This window comes from Heliangelus exortis, chromosome 17 (assembly GCF_036169615.1).
Source record: "Heliangelus exortis chromosome 17, bHelExo1.hap1, whole genome shotgun sequence".
Lineage (NCBI taxonomy): Eukaryota > Metazoa > Chordata > Aves > Apodiformes > Trochilidae > Heliangelus > Heliangelus exortis.
Window position 1 is genome coordinate 7,709,522 of NC_092438.1, and position 17,943 is coordinate 7,727,464.

The following is a 17,943-nucleotide window of genomic DNA, read 5'->3' on the forward strand; positions in this document are numbered from 1 at the left end:
ATTAAGTACAATTTTAACTTTCATGTTGCTTCCTTACTTCTGTTTCCCCCTTCTCTGAAGACCTCTTGCTTTCTGTTGCTAACTGGACTGTTGCATTTTTTTTTCTGTTCCTTTCTCTCCATGTTAAATTCCTGCTTTAAAATCTCGTCTCTTTTTTAATTTCTTTTTTTCACTTTTCTCTGGTGTTTGCTCCTCTTCCCACCCATGGTTGGGCTTGTACACTTGGTACCACTCACACTTTCTTCCTTGACACTGTCTCCTTTACAATGGCCCAAATCTTACTCAGTGATTTGACATTACAATGGATTTCTGTAGAAACTGGAAGCTGCTATTTAAGAGGTGGAGAAAGAACTGGTTTTTATATAACTTACCCTTGAAAACTCAAGTTATTCTTTTTTCTAAAATTTTATTGCAGCAGAGTTAAGTATGTTTACATGTATCCTTGATATTATACTAAATGTGATGGCAATCATACAACTTTAATAATTTCATAAACAAGACTGATATCCATTCAGCTTTTAAGAGTTAATTTGATATATTGGTTGCCTCAAAGAAACTGCCATGGAGCTGCCTGACTGCTATTTCCTTAGGGAAATTCTGAACCTGCACCCTCACATGGTATCTCTTAAAAAGCAGTACCCCAAAATGTGAGAACTTTGCAATATTTATTAAAAAACAGTAGATGAGCAAGTGTGTTAAAATACTTAGAAAAATACATGATATCCTAAATATGGAAGAACTTTTATGGAAAAATCTTCAATATACAAAGTTCTCAAGAATGGGGCCTCTCCATACCTGAGGTATCTTATGACTGTAAACAGGGGCTTATCTATTTCACATCTAAATAAATATGAATAAAATACTGTATATATGCAAGATAAAAAGCAGCCTACTGATGTAAAAAAGATTTTGCAAAGAATTTATTAAATTATTTCTTGAAGTGTGTCATTTAAATGTAAACCTCCTAACAGTAAGGTGCACTGTATGGTTCTGTATGTATATACTGTATATTAGAAAGTAAGCACTAGTTAAGTGCCATTATTAACAGTGTTATTTTCTCAAAAAATTAAATTTAATATTTGAGTTGATCCGTGGCTTATAGCCCTCTTGCTGAGTCGCCAATTAAATCAAATCAATGAACTAACAAAAAAATGTTGCTTTCTGCTTCTGCTTAAATTATTAACACAGCCAGCTCCAAGTCCCTGTTGACTAGCCTGGTAGAGGTTCTAGTTTCAAAAGTTTTCATTTGAGAATCAAATTTGAGTTGGTCTCCGAAGATACAATTTCAGTTCATGAAAAACTGATCAACCCCTGGAAAATTTCTGGTCTATTAAAATAGATGTGGCCTTCATAAAGAAATTTACTTTCTGCAAAGTCTCCAAGGAAACAACTGACTCAAAATTAATTCCCAATAAAAAGCAATAAAGTTTATCTCGTTGGTAAGATGTGGGATTTATTTTTATTTTTTTTTTCCTTCTTAGTAAAAACCTCTCATAGGCAAAGTTAAAACTTATGTTGCTTCACTGAATCAAAACCTAGCAAATTGCATAACTGGGATGTCAAATCAAATGTGTTAAATTATCCGATTTTCTAGGCCATAATTAAAATTTCATTATTCATCAGTGTGAAGTGTGCTGGGAATGAAAACAAAAAGGAACACAGCCCCAGCTCTTCTCAGCATAAAGAATCCTGCAACTAATGGGACAGAGTAACATTGCAGCACAGAAATACAAAGCTGGTGAGATGAATGCATGCATCAGCCATGTCCTTGTCACTTGCTCTCCTTTGTGAGATCTTGGAAATCAGGTCCTTGCAGAAATTCTCCTGCTTTCCAGAACAACATAATAACCCATACCTTTGGCATTTTGAAGAAAATTTGGCTTTAAGAAAATATTTCTGATAACATATTTATTGCAGTAACCAAAAGATGAATCACTATGGAGCAGTTACTTTATATGAAAATGTTTTCTTGGTTATACTTTCAAAATTATTAACTTGTCCCCTTTATATTTTTTAAAGTGTAGGCAGACAACAAGAAAAAGCAAACTATTTCAAGTGGTTATAGGGGGATTTCTTAAAGGAGAAAAACTTAATCCAAGGCACTTCTTAGTGTTAAGTGTTAGAAATAAATGAAAAGGGCAACTGTGAAAATGGATGTTGCAATATTAGTCATTTAATTAAAGCCTAGTATCTGACAAGAAGCCATTACAATGGTTTAAAGAGTATTTTCTGGTGCTCTGTTGGGAGAGGCAGCATCTCTAAACAAATGCAGAGTAACAACTTCTGACGCTTCATTCCTCAGAGCATGAAGACACAACCACCATCCATAAAAAGGCTGTTTCTCATCTGGGTTCCTAAAACTCCTTTTCTACAACATCGACTTGAAGGATCTTAAATAAGAACAACTATTAAATAAGAAGCAAGTTAACAAACCTAGAGGGTGCAAGGGCTGAACTCCTAGAGAAAGGCAAGTGAAAGGAATTGCTCAGGTGTCACCAAATCATGATGCCAGTGGTACAAACCAGGCCAGCAAGGCACGAGAATCTGCCCCTTCTCTGTCAGTACATAGATACACCACTGGAGACAAATGTGTTCAGAAGCAGTCCCAGAAAATACGCATTTAACTATCATACAACAGGAAAAAAGGCCCCAAAGTTGCCAAGAAACTCTGACGCCTCTACCAGTAAAAACTCAAAGGGATGGAACACTTCTTTTTCTTTTTTTTTCAGTTGAATTGTTGTGGGTTTTTTTGCTTTAAGGACATAGCTAAAGCCCTTTTTATCATTGCTTATTAAAAATGAAAGTGGCACAGGGCTCAGGCTGGAGTGGCACAGGACTGGTCAGAGGAAACAAAAGCAGAAGATGGCCAAGTGCTGCTCTCAGGTGAGGACTCTGACTTTCCCCTAAGTTTCTGCAGCTGTAAAGTGCTCAACACACTGATGAATCTGAAACATATGCTCTAAGATTAATTTTTGCAATTTCTTAGTAAGTGAAACCTTTTGTATTTCTTAGCTAATCTCATGCAATATTTTTTCCAAGTGAAAGCAATCAAAATGTGGAAAACCAGCTGTGCAGATCACCATGGCAACAAATTTGAAGTGTGAAATGTTTCCTCTGTTGTATTTCCTTTAGTTTTCCATTATATATCAAAACACTTTGATTTATGCTGAATACTTTCTTTACCCATCAGGAGAGAAGAGAATTTATTATCCACTTTGTCATTCTACTTTCTTCCCATCAAATCCCTTCCTTACCTTGGAAGTCCATGGGATTTCCTTATATCCCTTCTCTCTAAAGAACTGGCACTTTTAATTAGAAGAATTACCAAAATTGTTCACAGTCTACAGCAAGAAGAATTCTTGTGTTATGACAAACCATGAAAATAAAATATTTCTAAAACACCAGATTCTTATCAGAGTATTTATGAAACATACAAATACATTTTTTAAAACCCACTTCCTACCGAAGGTTCTTTAAAAGAAAAAAAACAAAATCCAGAAAGCTAATCCATTTTATCTAGTTTAAAAGCACTTGATTATATGGAAAGATAAATAAGCAGCAGCATAAATACTCCAAACTCAGAGACCTGGAGAGAGGAAAAATACTACAAGAAACAGAATTATGATTATGGAGACATCTTTCAGGAACTGTACCTGCAAGTACACTGCCCAAAAGGAGGAATAATTCTGCTTAACAATGAAGAGAAAGCACTCAACTGTGGAGAAAGTCTTCAAAACCACAGAATTCATCTCCTGAAGTGTTTTTATCACAGATCTCACTGGTACCAGCAGTTATTCTAAGTTGTTTTAGAAACTCCATCTGGTGGTCACTAACAAAATACTTCTCCAGTTCCCAAAAGCACCAGGATCAGTAAAACTAATTAAAGGATTTAAGTTAATCATTACGAAAAAGTCCCAGTTTCTGGTTAAATACAGATTTGTACTAGCTGGTCCTGTCTGCAAGCTCCAAGGGTTCTGCTACAAGTATTGTAAAAAGAAACAAAATCAATGATAACTTCTACAACAAACTGCTGCACCAAGGATGAGGCAGGTAAGAGAATTCTGTTGGAAGAAGAAAATTTCAGCAATAGTTAATTCTGGGTTTGCACCTAACAGAAGGATATTTAACCAGGCTATTAGGTCTGATTATTCACAAGGAAAAAAAAATATTTAAAAAAGCATATGTTTCTTGTATTATTTTATGAAACATCTGGTAATGTTCATTGTGGTTGACAAAGATGATCAAAGGAAGTGTCATTCCGAGTCAGCTCCAGAGCATTGCAATTCTTTCTAATTAAGTTATGGTTTCACTAGTTCACAATGAAATAGATTTCACAGTTAATTAATAGATAGGTTTCTAAAATTTTTCAGGGCAGACTATGTGCAATTAAATAACTGTTCTAGCACCTGCAGTGCTATGCAGAGACCAACTCTCATAAAACCTGCCAGTAGAACAGCTTTTTTCTCCTCTTTAATAGAGGCAGAATATTACCTGGAAATACAGGCAATTTTTGAGCTCTCAGAGCTGATTTACTTAAATCATGTATTCGCACTGAGGAATTTATTTTGTGATGGATAGAAACATTACTGTAGAGTAATAATAATAAAATACTGTTTATAAAACAACTTACATTACAAACAATGCCCAAATAACCCAACATAAAATCACTAATACTGAATCATGGGTAAACAACCCTGAGATGTGAAGGCAGCAATCACACAGCACGGCTGTTCTAGAATAAAAGGAAGAAATGTTTATTTACAACCAGCCTCTCAGGCCTAGGTAATTATTAATACCAGTGGTTATGTGTACATCTCCAACTTTTTTAACCCTATCCAAATAGAGTCCAAAGCAGAGGCAATAAGATTATAAAGTTTTATAGATTCACACAGCTCCATGTACCCTACAAATCAGCATAAGCATCTGAATACAATTTAAAAAAAACAAAACACATTCAAACTAAATCCCAAAACCAAACACCCAAGGAATATAATATAATAAAGATATTAAAAGCTTTTTTAATTCTAAAATCTATCCATAAGTAAAATTCCTTTAAGTTTCTTCAAGCTCTCAATTCTTGGTTTTGTGTACAGCTTCCCTGGTTTGTTTTTTTGTTTGGTTGTGGTTTTGTTGTTTTGTTAGATTTTTTTAACTTACTGTCAACTAAAAAAAGATTAACATCCATAAAATTAAAAGAAAGGCTTTCCAGAAGAATAATTTTAGAGTGACTGGCAACTGTGCATCAATATAACAAATACCTTAGAAGAGATGCTCTTATTTTAAAGATTTCTTTTTCAGGAATCTGCATTAATACAAGTAGCCTTCAGGTACGAAAATGCCACCAAGAAAAGCTCCCTATATGTAAATTCAGCCCTTCAGTCAAAGCAATCCTTGAGTAACTCTGTGGCTAATAGCCCACACTCAAGCTATTGTCTTGGTTGCCTAACAACACTAGAGGAAAAATTAAGATGGAAATACATGGCAGTTTCCAAAAACAAATCTTTGAAAATAACTGTAGATTATTTCACAATTCAAAATTCCAGTAAAACAACAATTTATTTTCACCATAATACACTAGGGAATGGGCAGTAGCATCCATTTAATATTCCATAAAAAATCCTATCATACTACACGGGGATGGTTTTCTTAATAAAGTGACATTGAAAAAACAAGAAATGACATGTTCACCAAGAGCAAAAGAGAACAGCGTAGGCTAAAAACAGACTTCAGGCTTCTTTTGCAGGATTAGCTCCCTAACAATAATCATTACCCTGGAGCAATCCAATCCAATCCTGAGATGAACTGCAAGCTTTCTGCAGCCTTTGCTCTCTGTCCTTGCTGACTGTGGCTGTCTGAGGCTGCACCGAGCCCAGGACTGAGTCCTGCAGCTCTGCTGAGCAACTCATCGGGGTGGTTCCAAGGAAGGTGAGCAGGATGGATCCACCATCTCCTGAATACTTGACTGGATGGATCTGCATTAATCCAGAGAATAAAAAACCTGAAATCTCCACGGTTTCAGCATCTCACAAGCCAGAAGTGTTTGCTAGAGAAGAGAGGGAAGTTTCTCTGATCTGGCATACTTGTATATGAGAGAAAGAAACCTGACTTAAAATGAAACCTGCTGTCAGGGATCTGTACTCTGCTAAACACATCAGTATTATGGGTCAACTAAAAAATTATTGGATTTGGTTGAGAGAAATGTGGCTCACATCTGCTTCCTTTACAACATTTGTCACTCAGTACTGGATGTATTTATTCTGCCATAGGAACAATGTGTTAAAAAATAAACAAGGTGCTATACACTGCCCCTTATAGACTGTGAGTGGCTGGTGGTGTTGGGTGTGTTATCAACCAATACCTAAATACTGTCACACCATCTCACAACTGCTTTAGTTCTGCAGCCTCTACCTTTCCTGCCTCTATCTGGGACATCACTGTCACACATCATTTGCCACTGAAAGGATCTAAACAAATATATTTTAATCAATAAGAAACTGTGAATCACTAGTAAGTTTCTGCAGCATCCCAAACACACTTAACCATTTTTTGCAGCTTTCTGAAACACTTACACAACTAAAAAAAAACAGAAGTCTGTTTGCCACTGTTCTCATGACTTGCACCCTGTGATCATTTAAGTAAATTAAACTGTTTTATTGTTCAAGTAAAGACACAGCTGGTCACACAACAGCAATACCTTGCTTTTCTTTTAGTAATGCATTAACAATGCACAGCAAGATGCTGCCAAAACTACACCAGGTAGCTGTTAATATACATCAGATAAAGATTTTTGTTTCCAAAGATGATGCAAGAATTGCGGCTTTAAAGAGCAGAATCAGCATGGTCTAAACAGAATGAAGAATACAGAGCTCGGACACTTTGATTTTCTAACCTTTCTTTCTCTTCTGGCTTTCAATTTATTCTGTCAACTTTGAAGAATAAGTTCTGCAGCAGCCAAGTTTCTTCCCCTGTAACAAGTGGGATCCTTTCTGATGTGACTCTCTGAACCTACATCCACTTTCTGAAATTGCAGTGGGCAACTTCTCCTGATTGGGGGTATGATAAATGTTCTTACCCCCTAAACACCACCAAATAATAAGGCTTAATACAGGTTTCAGTCAAAGTATAAAACACTGCTTTAAAATATTAATGTGAATTTGAAGATGGGAGCTTTCTCTTTGATCTCTCTTTCCTTTACAGCTCTGCTTTTCTACACTGCATTGCCAGACCAGTGCTTACTAAATAACAGGAGATGTAGTCTTAACACTGCTGTATTGGGGTTTATCTTCACTTGAGTTACTCCTTGCTGATTGATTGCTAACTAACTCAGAATAGCTTAAACCTTTTATAAAGGACAGTTTGAATCCTCAACCTTAAGTGCAGCTCTTAATTTGCCTTCATTTTACTCATAATCACAAAGGGTGCAGTCAGAATTAAAAGATTGCAATAAACATGTTCTTCTCCGTGTGCTGGTATGAGAAAACATGATGCTACCAATGCATTCCAGACAGAAAGGCTTCATGCACCAAAAAAACCTTATGAGCCAACCCTTTCTTGCTTATTTATATCTGAAGCTTTAAAAACACTGTTTAACATGGTCACTAAGAAGACTGATGATGAGTCAGACTCAAAGCATACTACAGCCTCAAAGTCGTGTCTTTTAACACCTCCTGGTCATTGCAGAGCATCTGGAAAAATAATTTATTGCATGTGTACAATACTGGGAGTGTTCCAAGAGCCAAGACCCATGGAAGAATATAAATACACCCTATTTTTAAGCAGGGATCTTAATATTTTTGACATGCACTACTTTTGCATCTAGTTTTTGTCTTGTTAAGCAAGGGGCCTTACTTGGTATTTATTCAACAGGCTTTTCCTTTTCTAGACCTCTAACACTTGAAACAGCACAGCAGAAAAAAATGTAATCACAAAGGCTGGCCAGTAAGGGTAGGATTACTTCATGAACAGGAAAAAAAAATTTCACTGGATGGCCTCACATACTTAGAAATGGCTGGGACAAACACTGCTTTTCTGTTCTAAAATATCTCACTGCAGAGGATAATTTGAACTTTAAAGTCACATGATGAAACCATAGGTTTGCTAAACATGCAACGTGTATGGTTTGAATGACTGAAACCAAGTTCCTGTTTCCTTTAAAGAACTGTATGTTTTTGTAGTCAGAAAGCCTCTGGATTTTTCATCGCAATGCACGGCAGCTAAAGAAGTTATTTTAATATATACACCCTGCTTTCTACATAAATAACAAGGGCTATATGCTCCAAACAATAATTACAGTTCATCTGACTGTTCACAGTGAAAGTCTCAGCCTGTTTTATCTGTGGAACATTTTCTTGAAAAGGTAAGTGCTTTATATTATTTTGACTGTGCAATGTTTTATTCATCACAAGAGGCTCAAATTGTAAAGCTAAAGCTATAATTGAACCTTTTTCAGTTTTTCCTTCTTTGACAACATTTGGTCTACACAAAGTAGAAATGGAAAACATACTCAGAAAGCTGAAATTTATAAGAAAGCAAAGCATTAAATACAGTAAATGTGAAGAGTGTTTTCCAGTAAGTCCTTAACTCCCATTGAGCCGGCGGCAGCTCGCTGGTGAAATATTGTTCAGTGGTCTGGACAAGACAGTCCAACCACTGCTTCAGAGAAGTCTTTTAAAAGATGGACGTTGTTCCATAATCCTAACCACCCTGCAAGAATTGTATAGGACAGGAAACACGTCAGCAATGCTGCTTGAAGATTATTTTTGCTGATTCATTTACATTCTGGAAAAGTAAAATTTAAAGCTTTGGGTTTTTCAGAGCTGGTAGTTTTCCAGAAATCAAGGGAAGGATCTCTTAAGTCTATACAACCTCAAATACTTGTATATTTGTGTAGGAAAAGTGTAGGAATTTTGGAATGACAAGAAAAATTTACATTTCAGACTTGCATATACTGAAGCCTTTCCCCATCTTTTAACTTGGCAGACGCTTTAAGGACAGAAGGGACAAATTCATGTAGATATTATCCCTTAGCCCCCAAATTATGCACCGTGTTTTCACAGGTCAATGCCAGACATACCCACCAAGAGCCAAGTTTCAGAAGGAATATTAAGCATTTTGCTTTGTGACTGGATGAAAGAATATTTCCTTTCTATAGGCTGGTGATAGAGTACAGTAAGACTGCCCTGCCAAGCCTTTTATAGAGAACGAGTTCTGGCCGCCAGGCAGAAACTCCCCATTTTAGGAGCTCTTATTCCTAAACTTTAAATAAACAGAAAAGTTTCCTTGAAACCAGGCTCTCCATTTGCAAGAGTTAACCATCACAGTGGGGTTAGAGATTAGTACCCTGGGTACTGAAAGTAGTCTATTCACAACTTGCTATTTTTAAACTTGCTTTCTGAACAGTGTGCTCATTTGCCCAGCTCCATCTGTTGGAAGTGAAGGATAACGTATTTGCTGTGCTTCAGAAAGGAAAAATCAAACATTTGCTTTAAGTGCTGACACCAAAGGCAGAGGGGATGATAGTGGGGAAACAGGGCCAGAAAGAGGCCAGAAAAAAAAAAAAAAAAAAAAAAAGGGGGTGGGGGAGGGGAAAAAGCTACCCCAGAAAAACAGTGAATCTGTATGAAGCTAAGGATTTACAGCATGAATGATAGTGAATTGAAACAAAGTGAGAAGGAGCAGAGAGAAAATCCTGGTGTGACAATGCAGATGAACCATAATGCTAGTAGCATATTGCAAATTTTCCTCATAAATTCTCCTTAGGAGAAACAAGAATAGACCCAGCTTCTGCCATAGGTTCAACATAGGTGAGCTTTGACATGGTATTACTCTCTGTTACCAGCAAGTAAGCAGAAATAACAAAGTCAGTTTATGTAGCAGTATGCTTCAAGACTTCAAATTCATGAAGGTCTTGAGATGTTTGCACTCTGTGCTGACAGATTGCACTAAAAGAGTAAAGGATTCAGGCCTCCCATAAAGAAGAACATGAGTTTTACTTTCATTTTGCAAGAAAATGGATGCCCCTGCAATAAATCCAAGAACCAGAAAAGAATTGAGGAAATACCAGATTTTCCTCAAAGCAGAGGAATATTATGTAATACATTTCAGCTTCCCCTCCCCCCCCCCCCTTTTTTTTTTTTTAATGATGGAAACTTGAAAGTTTTTTGGCTGAAAATTTAGTCAGCTGCATGGAGATTCTTAAATAAAAGATGTGAGAAATAAACCACCCTCCAGTGCTCTGCTGCTCCCATGTAAGGTACCTTTTTACTTTAAATTAGTGTTACAAAAGTCTATAAAAATTTGCAAATAAGTTCATCTTACTACAGCAGAAGTTGTACCTCCCTCAACTCCTTATTATTCTAGACATGTATTTACTTTAATGCAAGGAATCAACGCTTTAGGAAAATTTTAAAACTGCACAGGTTTACAATTTGTAAGAGTTGCTTTGTATGACAGATGAGCACCTTACAGACTCTCTAAAGCTTTCCATTTGAGGTAAACAAATAGAGAGAGAGGTTATGCCATCTGTGCCTATATTTAATCAATTAGTTGCAGAGGCTGCAGAGGAGTCAGACTTTTTTGATGGTGTCCAATTTATAATCTCTGCTAGAAAACCATAATGCAGCAACTTCATGAGGTGATGAGCAATGAAGTGCTATCTATCCTCCAATTTCACTGAAATAGTTATGAAGAGACAAAAAGCTGCAAGAAAATACATTTGTAGGATGTCTGAAATACATATCTAGGTGTGGCCATGTTAGAGGAGAACATACACACATCAGCTCATATGAAGTATTAGGTATATTTGCTTGCATCCACCTGCACACAACATTTCTTGACACAATCTGAACTCAAAACTACTATCTGCTCTCTTTCAAATACTTTGTGAGACAACAGGACCAAATAAGAAAACAATCTGAAATTATCACCGTGATTTTTTTTAAAGCAGAATAAAAATGTCTTGGAGCAACTTAAAGGGGAAAAAGATTAATGCCTACAATGTTGACTTTAATTTTATTTGCCCTACCAAAAAAAATTCAGAATAAGCTACAAACTGCTAGCAGGTGTTTTTTTCCTTCTGCGCTGAAGCCTTTATTGAATTCATGCAAGAATTATGCTCATACCCACTAACCATAGCAAAGCTGCAAACAGCTTGTTTTGGAAAAATTTTGTTTACATAGGTAATCCTAAATTGATTTCCTGCTTCCCTTTAAAACAGCACACCTAGAAATTTTCCCCTAAGTCAGAATTTTAATTGTCACACTGATTATAGTTATACACATACAGCTGCACTGTTATTTCCCCTCAAGTGAGTATTTTAATTCTAGGTTGAATAGATCATGTTTGTTTAAATCCCTCCCCAGAGGAGGTAAGTAAAAAGACACATACTTAGGTTAGAATAACAATGTCTAGGTGGAGAATAAAAGTAATATTAACATCATTATTTTTTAACAATAATGCTAAATAATGGTCTGTGGTTGTAAGCAAGAGTTGCAACCCACCTGAACCTATTTCAGGCATTCATCTTGACACCTATGACAAATGAGGCTTAAACACATCAAAGGCTTCTCTGTGCACTATATTGGCCCATCATTAAAATATCACAACATGCAGACTGGTGGGTACAGAAGGAGACACCAAGATGATGGACTTTTCTTACACAATAAATTGCAACTACTGGAATAGGCTGAACTAAGCCTTATGTTCCTTACTTTGGCTTAAATGCCCAAAGAGTAGCTACATAAAGTAAAAAATATCACACGATGGTCAAAGGTGAACCCTTTGTCAGTACCAAGGCCAGATCCTGAGCAAAATCATCCAAATTTTGGCTTCTTGATGTTCCTGTAACTTAATGTAGGGCCATATGATTGCCTGTGAAACCCAAAACTATGTCCTCTGTTTCCTTTGCAATTATTCTACCATGAAAGCCAAATGTTGCTGAGTTATTCTGAGATTCTCTGCAAGGAGAGTCAGCATGGTTATTTGGTCCATAGTGTAAAAGCTATCGGTAAGGTAATAAAAAATGACAGAAATAAATTCAAATGTTCAGCCCTGAAAAACCCAATGGGACCAGGAGGTAACATGGGAGACTCTGAGTGAAGAACTCAAAATGTAAATATTTCTTAACCTCCTGAAGCTACTGTGTGGAATGATACCAAGCAGCTTTCTGCAGATGCTCAAGTGGTTCCACCTTCTCTTTATCCACCACAAAGTACCCAACTTTCCCCAGATTAAGGTTCAAATCTCTCTTCGAATAGAAGGTTGAAATTTGACTTACACCATTGCCTTAATTCCTGAGATTTTTCCTGAGTATTTAAGAAGAGATGAACTGCAGAAGTTAGAATTTCATGCTCTTTAGATTTCCAGGAAATAATGAAGAGAAATGAAAGCAGCAGAAGGAAATCAGAAGCAGCTCCATGGCTACAGCTGACTGAATAGCACAGACTGAATAGATCACTTTCAGTCACAGAGCCAAAGGGAAGTAGAGAGCATTGCTGCTGCTGCTTGATTAATGAGACCTTCCCTACATTTTTTTTCCCTTCTCAATGCTTCAGTGTTAAGCAGGGAATATAATTTAGAAATCAGACTGATCAGCTATATTTCCAAACATACTTTGGAATTAAAATCTAGAAATCACCAGCGTGAAGAAATACAAAAGGTCAACATTGACTGCAGCTGGGATGGTTTATGTCTGTGGCTTGGGGCTTTTCTTTTTAATTATTCTTGTTCTTCATTTTGAGCAGACCCTTCTTAGTGTTCATATTAAAAATCAACTGAACAGAAACAAAAGCTCTACTTCAACCATTTAAGATGCACTCCCTCAGTTAAAAAGACAACAATATTTCCTCCCAATATCCATTTCCTTTGGAAAAATTTCCATTCCATTTTTTTAAAGATTGTTCACATTTAACAATTTTTCATCTTCAAAATTATATTGGTTCTTAACTTGTCCCAGAGACTTCCACCAATTTTGTCCTTCAGTGCTCTCCTACCTGGTGTACTCTAGCTCAGAGCTTAGAACACAACCAGAACCTGACCAGAGCTTCTCCCCTCCTGTCAGTGTCCCTGTCACACAAAAACTTGCCTGGGTGTGTCAGTCCTTTCCATAAGGGAACCTTACTAAAAATAACCTTTCTGTCAAGGAAAAAATTCAGTCTTCAAAAGGCTACAAAGAACCCTGCTGAATCAAAACATTACTACACGGTTTTTATATAAATGAAATTATAATTGTGTAAGATTATATACACACTTAATCAAAGCCACTTTGATAAGTCAACTTTTCTAATTAAAACCAGTATTAGAATTCCAATTTTGAGGAGAGATTAGAAATATCAGAAATATGAAGTAGTGTCAGAGGTAACAACCATAAATGAACTGTCAAACAGTATTAAGACACTGACTTATCTATAATGAACACTGCTTAAAAACATTAATGTATCTTTATGAACTTTACCAATTTAAATTTACTTTCACTTTAAGAGTTAACACCCCTAGAATCCCTTTATGGAAAATGCATTATGTACAACTCAGTGTATCCCTTCTCTGTTTCAGCTCTGGTTGTACAGAAACTTCTGCAATTCCACTGCCCTCTCTCTGCCTCATGTACTGCCTGTACACATTGCTGCTATAGAGCAGCTTTGTATCAAATGGAATAAAGTAGAAAGACTAAATGGTATTCTAACACATAATTTAAATCCTTGTGAATACAGGAAGGATTACTTTTTCTTCAGAAAACAATATTATGCACTGTAAAAATGCCTGTATGCGTAATGGGGTTTTTTTGCAGTAGTAAGGACAATGCTTAATCATACACTCAAAATTCATTAGGAATAGGGAGTTCATTATCTCATATTTAAAAATGTATATCATTTGTAACTAAAAAGAAATGTTATTTACTGAATCAACCAGTAAAAGGTACATTGAAATTTTCTTTGAGAAAGGGAATTAGTTATGCTTTTAGGCAGTCTATAAAATGTATGTATTTATATCCTATTACACTCAGTTTTTATTGAGTAGATATTATGTTCTCCCACAATGTTTTCTGGCTTAAAAAAAGATCCTCCAAATGTTTATATGGTGGTAGAACAATAACATCCACATATTAGTCATATCAGCCTTATCCACATTATTCTAATGCAGCTCTACAAAATACTCCTTGCTAAAACTTCATCAGTAGCCTTACAATGCACCAGGAATCATTCTCATATCCAAGCATAATGAAAAAGCAGCATTTTTTGCACTGTTATGCAACAGCAACATCTAAAAATGACAGCATTATTAATGTATAAAGATGTTGTAGCATGAAAGCAGTTTGTTCATAACAGTTCTTAAACATCCACATTAATTTTATATGGGCTTGTCAGTACAGACTGCAGTCCTAAAAGGCTTTTCTTCAGAACAGAAAAGAAGAAAAAACTAAAAGGAAGGAATGTGCCTCTTGCCTCATATTGTGATTATCTTTGCATTTTCCTCAGTATGCAATGTGAGCTCTGACACTGTCAGCTGGGTTGAAATTAACATAAGAATGTAATATTACTGCATTTATTCTGAACAAATGGTTTGCACTCCTGACCACACATAGTAGTTAACACAAAAATCAGAGACATTACAAACTGTACGTGAAAATCTGTTTCACCTTGCTTTTCCATTTCAGTTTGAAAGATGACTTCTCACAACATGACGTGGATCGGTTACCCGAGCAAGAACTTGGCTTTCAACTCCCCAGAAGAAATTGAAGCCTTCATAGCTTCTCAAAACATCATATCAAGACTTATGCACTTTTACATTGCCTTTTTTGTACCAACAGGATTAATAGCTGGCATATGTATTTTGGTCACTTTCATAAAGAATTATTTGCAGTACAAAGTCATAGAAAACTTAGACCTCCATCTTTTACACTTCACCATTAGCAATATTATAATGATCCTTTTATCATTTACTGTCATTCCTAGACCTGACTATTTAAAAGCAACCCACCTTGCATGTAATGTACTGTCATTTTTTTTCAACTTCAGCTATTTCAATTCTCACTACGTTTTGGTTTTGATGCTTCTCATACTGTTACTCAAGAGATTTCCACCAAGGACTGCTCTCAGCAAAGCAACCCAAAGACCCATTTTGTGTGTTGGAATAGTTCTTCTATATTCCTTCTGTTTGTCACTGGCTGAAGCAGTACTGGTTGGCACAGATAACTACAGCTTGGAAACAGACTGCCAGTTAGATCCATTGTTTGCATGGCCTGAATACGAGATCATTAAATTCACCTTTGGATTTGGAATCTCATCCTTTCTTCAGATCCTCTGTTTCACTGTGCTCTTTGCTAAAGAAGCACCTGAAGCTCCAGCCTTACACCAGCACATCCGTGCTTACCCTGCTGCCTACCTTATAAACATTACAATATTTATCTGCCGCCTCTTTTATAACGTGATGATTCTCTTCAGGACAACATTCAAACTGCAGAAGAGCAGTGGAACTCCAAAGAATGAACTCGTGATGAATATTGCAGAAATAGTGTTGTTCTGTGAGAGCTGTGCTAGCTTGGTATTTATACTTTGCTTTCACAAACCGTGCAGAGATGAAATACTTAAAGTCCTCCGCAAGTGCCGAAGGGAAGACACTGCCAGCAATCACCTTGAAATACCAGCAACAACTCTGACCCACGAAACTGGGTCTCAGTAACACTTGCTGTTCTGAAGATCTGTTCATCCACTTCAATTTTTAGTTTCTTTGTGGGTTTGGATTTTACTTCTTCAAGAAAGGATAAATATTCCTTCTTTACAACCCAAACTTGGACTATCATACAGCTAAGAAGTACTGGAAGAAAAAAAAATAAATTTAGTTCTAGTATTTGCAGTGATCTATGAGAAAACATGCGGGGTTTGTTTGGAGTTTATTTCATTTATATATATATTTAAATTGCCTGTTTTCTACCTGTGTTCCTTCAAAGCTAAGTAGACAGGTGCTGCTGCCTAGAAGTGTGCTTTTGTAATAATATCACTGCCCTAGCAAAGATTCATAGATATAGCAAAAAGCAACTTTGAACAAAGGTAAAAATCTGCAGCCAAAGCATTTTCTCAGGCGTGCTTCCTTTTTTTACTTCTTACCCTACAAACGACTTATTTTTATAACATTTGTAAATTCCAGTAGCAGCAGCACTTAAATATGGCTTAAGAATTCATTATAATCCTGAAAATAGTGATATTATTAGTCTACTGTAACACCTGTAACAAACCAACTGCGTGTTTCTTCCCCTTTTTCGTTTTCTTCTTATACCTTTGTTGGAATCCTTAAAGTTTTTGTCAGAATTCTGGTGCCCCAAAAAGTAATATTCAAATTAATGGAAACGCTGGTCCATAAAGGGAAAGCTTCTGGTCCTTTGTGAGGCACTGAACTGAAACGATCAACAGGATGGCTAATTAAAACTTTGTGCAAGAATGAAGGCTTTTTGTTAATGTATTCTCAGCTTCAACTTTGCTTGAAGACTTACAGCAATTATTGATTTAAGCCATTCTTGATGAGTACATTCAGAAGTACGAAGCTGCATGCATGCCTTGGGTGAGTCACATCCAATAATATATTAACCAAAGAAAAAACAAAAAAAGAAAAGAAAAAAAGAGAAAAGCCAGCTCAGAACAGTATAAATGAGGAATTTTTTTAAGAAGGCAAAAGCAGAGCCCCAGTTGAATTCAGAGCTCTGCTGGAGACAAGATAAGAACATTGTATACACTTAAATGGCAATTCATTAGATGGTAAATGGTGCAAAATGGGGAAAAAATCTGAAACAGAGAATAAAACATCTACGGTATAGAAATTTAGACACAGCCCTGGCTGAGGTGTAGGTGCAAGGTTTGAAACACTTGCATCAAGCACATTGTAACCAAAATTAGCCAGGAGCCATCTCACAGATTTGACTTCTGTTTCAGCTTTGCCTTTCCTAGAGGTGGAGAAATGAGGAACATGGAAGGTGTAAAATGGTACGAGGTGTTAGCTGAAGAGGTGGACTTAGATTGCACAGTTACAAAAATACAGTGAATTGGTGAGGAAGACTCAAGCGATCAGACGGGATCTGGAAGAATTCACTTCAATGCTTAAACGTGTCTTTGCATGACACTCAGATGGTACCAGAACTGATTGGTATGTCTGCAGTTGTGTGCTTTGGAAGGTCTTCCTGATGGATTTGCATGGAGAGCTGGTGCAAACCAGCACGGGCTGCCTGAGACTGAGAAACCGAGCACTGATTGAGGAAGAGCAACATCTCCTGCAAAAAACTGACAAGTGACTGAATGGAAGAATAAAGGATATAATAATACATTATATATAGATTTAGTATCAAGCTATATGGACATGGTCTCAGATATCCAAGTACTGAAATTTATGGCCCATGGACCAGATCACGTGCAAATAGAGGGCAAGACGTAGTCTCACTCCCTGTGACTCCAAGGACCAACATTTCTGCAAGATGTAAAAATCAACTGGTAAGATGTCAGCACTGCATTATGTCAGCCTGGTTTCCTGTTCAATTTTGATCTGCTGGCAGCATGAACAGATGGATGATTAAAGAACACTACATATAAACAGACCATTATGGAAGCTGGTCAGAAAGGAAGTACGTAGATAAGGATCATCTCTTTGAATACAAGAGCCAATTTCATATTTGTGAAAGGATTTCTCAGATGGCATCAGGGGGTTTGTTTTGCACCTGAAAAGAGGGATATTAAACAATATGAACTGAAGTATCAGCCCTGCAGAAAGAAGTTTGAAGAGCTGAGTTGTAAGGCTTGTATGTAAGTGAAAAAGCTAGAGTGAGAGAGTATGTCAGAAAGCTGTTTATTCCAATTCAGACAAAATATCAGTTTCAGCTGTGCCATGGATAAGTAGGTTATTTTCTAGTTTGGCAATTGTGCATGAAGGATTCTACTTGCCTGGTTCCATATAGTTTACATTTCA

General features: G+C 36.5%; 1 protein-coding gene and 1 long non-coding RNA gene across 2 annotated transcripts in view; both read right to left on the reverse strand.

Annotated features, from left to right (window-relative positions):
• The window catches only part of CHLSN (cholesin), a 121,315-nt gene that overhangs the window by 80,397 nt on the left and 22,975 nt on the right, over positions 1-17,943 (reverse strand). The gene's annotated exons all lie outside the window — the stretch shown is intronic.
• LOC139804091 (uncharacterized) lies at positions 10,241-16,405 on the reverse strand. Its single transcript, XR_011729268.1, has 2 exons — positions 16,270-16,405; positions 10,241-15,800 (listed from the first exon to the last, which is right to left on the reverse strand). It is a non-coding gene; the product is annotated as an uncharacterized lncRNA (long non-coding RNA).